Source organism: Nanorana parkeri, unplaced genomic scaffold, assembly GCF_000935625.1.
Source record: "Nanorana parkeri isolate BGI_ZX_2015 unplaced genomic scaffold, ASM93562v1 scaffold841, whole genome shotgun sequence".
NCBI classification, from domain to species: Eukaryota; Metazoa; Chordata; class Amphibia; order Anura; family Dicroglossidae; genus Nanorana; species Nanorana parkeri.
In genome coordinates, this window is record NW_017307109.1 from 649,065 (window position 1) to 653,629 (window position 4,565).

A 4,565-nucleotide genomic window follows, 5' to 3' on the forward strand; every position below is an offset into this window, starting at 1 on the left:
TTTTTTTCCTCCCTCAAACCATTTTCTACATACAAAACAACAACACTTGTTTTAAGATGACCTGGATTTATCAAGCCACACAAACTTGTTTTTGGGGCTTTTCTTTTTCCATGTTCTTTTTCTCCATACTAATTTTATATTTTAGTAGTTTCTTTTAAATAGACATTTCTTTAAAAAAAAATTTGAACCCAGAAAAATAAAAAGCATCATATTTTGGTTGGCATGTTTACTTTACATCAAGTGGCAGGAATCCCATTTTGCTGACCCACGACAGGTAATAAATTAATCATATTGCCAGTCTCATAGGCATGTTTGCCTGTTGTGGTGTTTTTTTTTTTTGTTTTTTTTCTATATCCCACTTGGATTTCACATGGTTGTCTCAATTGTAAAATGTAGACATTTGTTACACTTGGCTGCCCTTTTTGTTGGGTACTGCAATATTGTACTTGTTTATGACTACACAACTTAAAGAAATCATGCATTGTGACAGAGCCTAGGGCTTTTCACTCTTTCCTTGTTCTAGGCAGAATAAATCCTGAAATGTGGAGATTTCTTTGCGTGTGATGGTGTCATGTCAGAGATTGTAATGGTTGAGAGAAAGGGGTACAGTTATTTTGCAGCTTTTACACAATTGGACTTTTTTAGAGCCTGGATGGTCTGATAATCACACACACCGGTAAAACTGTGACCTGCAATCTCTCACTAAATACTGTACAAGTTCAGCTACCCAGAAACTGCCACATGTGACTCGTTTTACAGTTATGCCTTGCTTCAGTTTGGGATTAATCATTGGAAAATAAAATTGCTTGCTCCTCTGTTGAAGGACACAGCAAGTCTTTTATCTTCAGATTATACTGCTGCCTAGAGGAGGATTGTACATTGACAAAAAAACAAACTGTACACCAGCCCAGGATAACCCCTCTTACTACCAGCAAGCTTCATTATTTTGCTAGTGTCTTAAGAGAATGGACATCTTTTCTTCAGCTCAGTTGTGTAAAAGACTAACCAATTTTTTGCTAGCACCATTTTTTCCTTCTTCAATCGAGACTCTTCTCTACAATGCTGCTAGAGCTGGTCCCTCCGATTGCAGCTAGTTTGGCAGAGTGCCATCAGACATTCGTTCCAGCTACAGTGACTTTGGTCACCTATGGCCATCTAACCTTCTCCTGAAGCAAGGAGTCTGGGGCTTTGTAAGTACGTGAGGCCTTGCCGCATACCCTGGGCCTTAAGTTGTCTTACTGCTATTCGCTCACAGCATGTCTGATTCTAGACGAGTGGAGACAGTTCTGTTGTACCAGGTACCCCTGGCACCGACTCTACTAAGGGCTCCATCTCTGCTTGCAGAGTGCCTACTGATGCCTGTAGCCTGGATTCCTGTTGCGCTCTGCTCTTAGTGACTATTCCATCTTTTGGAGTCTTTCATAACACCGCTGGGTGTAGCTGGTTCCTCTACCCTCTCACTGAATTTTTTTTCTACATTTGCACAGGACTTCATGACCCAAATCACCCAGTTATTTGCTTATTCGGACCACAGAGTGCTACCGTGCCTTCTCCTGCAGATTCTATATGCGATCTATCCACAGCCTTTGTGCCCTCAACAACAGAGACTGTCTTTCTGATTTTGTGTTACTCCGGTCTTTAACTGACTAGATTGTCTCCAAGGAATCAGTCTTTTGCCATTACTCCTAAATTACTGTGATGTGCACCACTATAAAACTAGAGAATCAGTCTGTTGCTTCTGCAAACCCTGGCGGATTGGTTAAAGTTCCTTTTTAAAAGAGAGCTTGCTACTGATGATCCGTTGGGCATAGAACATTATGAGCAAATGGTTGTAGATTTAAGCTGCAGTTGTGACAGGCTGCTGGATGTGGCCTATCCCGCATGCTCCCCTTGCCTGTACACTACATAGGACACTGTTTAAAGTGCTGGACTAGGAAACTGAGTCTATGAGGTCTCTAAACTCCATGGCCTTTCAGAGACGTCTCTTTGGATCTTCTCTAGATACCATTATCTAGGATTTTACTGGTGGCAAGAGTAACCATCATCCTCAGCATTGAAGCCTAAGAAAGTCTCCTCCTCGGCTAAGAAATATCCCTTTCATTTCAACACTCCTGCACCATTCACAGACCCCCTCACCCCAGTTCACCCACAAGGTCTGCAGTTTCAAGTCTGCCAAATCAGTCAAACCTTCCTCATCATGAAGGTGCATTCCCTCCCCTTTTCAGTATGGGGGACTTTTGTTAACCTTTGTGGACACTTGGACTGATGGTCTCAAAGGGCTTTAAGATGGCGCTTTGCTTCCTCCTTTTTGTTTGTTTCCCATCTCCAAACTTCCTGTGTCGCAGCATAGATTAGCAGATCTCCCTAGAGCCCTCTTGGGTCTTCTGGATCATAGTGCCATTGTCCCAGTTTGGCAGAACATTTCTGGTGTTTTACTCTAACCTGTTTATTGTTGCCAAAGCTGAAGGGGCCAATTGCCCCATCTTGGATCTAAAAATCACTGAATGTCTTGATTTGAGCTTATATACTGTATGGAAGCCACCAGGTCTGTCATCTTCTTTTATCGTGGAGACTTTCTTGCCTTTTGGGTGGACATTAAGAATCATACCTGCTTGTTGTCATCTTTCCTATTATGTGGTTTGGGACCCGTACATTACTAGTTTGTAGCCCTGCCCTTCATAATCCAGCAACTGTTCCTCATAGGCATGACTGCCACCTGGTCTTCTGTTTGCACGGTCTGAAAGTTCTACTATGTGGATGTTGTGGACTCATCTGATGCCAGCTTTGGGCATAAGGTCCTTCAGGTGCCTTTTTGAGCTGCAGGCAAACCCCAGATCTTTTATGTTTTTCTTGTTGATTGCTTCTTTGCTGTTTTGACCAACCCTCAGCTGGACTTCTTTTGGATGTCCCAAAGGTGAAAGACTTCCCGTGTCCTTCAATAGATAAGAAATAAAATACTGTAGGATTTTTGTAAAAACCGTAAATCCTTTTTTCTGGAGTTCATTGAGGGATGCATGTCCCACCCCATTGTGTTGGTAATCATGATCTTGATACTGCTTTACTAAAAAGCGGAGGGATTATCCTGGGCCAGCCTACAGTTTTTGGGGTTTTTTTTGTTCCAGTGTCCTATCCTGTAGGCAGCGGTATAACTCAAAGGTAAAATACTTTGTGTCCCTCAATGGACTCTAGAAAAGGATTTTACAGTGAGTACAAAAATCCTGTTCTTTGGCACAGTCAAGCCATGTAATGTGTAACGTAACAGAAGTTAAGAATGATTCTAGTAAGTGCATGGAGTGATTTTGTGACTTGCTGCGTGACAGAATCTGATCTTTTCCTGTGATGAACACACTGCAAATCCCAAACCCCACACAGGCCACATCAATACAGGGCCTAAATCAAAAATGTGGTGGTTCCAATCTGGGTGGACGGATCTCTCAATCCTGATTTTCAGTAAGAGATGAGCCCAACTGTCCTCAGGCTGATCAAAACACTGGCAGGACGATTGAAATAATTTTTTGCTATGGGAGATTTCCCTACTGATATCCTTGAACTTTTAATGAACCAGATGATGCCCAAATGTTCTGACGTCCCAGAACTTAACATTTATCCCTAGACTTGCAGTACATGATCTCCAACGAGCCAAGAAAACAAATATGAGCAACCTTCAAACTTAGTCTGTACCAGTTGGCTAAGCATTGCTACTAATTTGACAGCATACACAGACCCACAGCACCCAGTTACTGCAATCTAGCTTGTATTATCCGTGCATAATTATCCAAGTGATCATATTTGGAGCTTTTCGAGGTTTAAGCTAGTAAAAAACCTCTTGAGCAATGCATGGCAAGCATGTGTCTCCTTTACATTAGAGTTTTGGTCAAGCGTTCCTTAAGTAATTAGTTATTTCTTTACTCCAAATACATCTAAAGGCTCCAAATGTGATTCTTTGGTGTGGGATATTCAGATCATTTAAGCCTTGTTTGTTATTTATGAATCAATATTGGGAGATTTTGTCAGTAATACACAAGGCAAGTACACGGATTAGACTGCTGCTAGGTACTGTGCCTCCACTAACCTTAGATGTGTATTTCATATTGAGGTGTTCTATTGTATTGTAATACATTTAACCCTGTAACTCCAAGTTAAGATTGTTGTGAAAATAATAGGCAGCACCTTTTTAAAAAAAAATTCAAGACCTGTTTATCATAACAGTCAATGATGCAGGTGGGCATCCAAACGTATAGGGTTGTGAATTGGAGGCAGGTTTATGTAACGTGAAGTAGAACTCCAGGCTGACCACGTTTCTTCTTTTGGGTAGAGTGCGAATGGGTTAGAACCTCTTCATTTGTATTGCCATCTGTATGCCTATTATGGAGACTTGCTCTATTTTCTGTTCCAGTTACCAATGTCACTGTGACAAAGTTGAAACAAATCTAAAATTCAAATGAATGGGCTGCTTCAAAGCAATGCACCGCAACTGACCAGGCTGGTTTGAATGGGCTGTACGGGGGGGGGGGGGGGGGGGCGTGTTGGAGCGGACGTCTAAAGACGCCCACTCAGATCTAGAG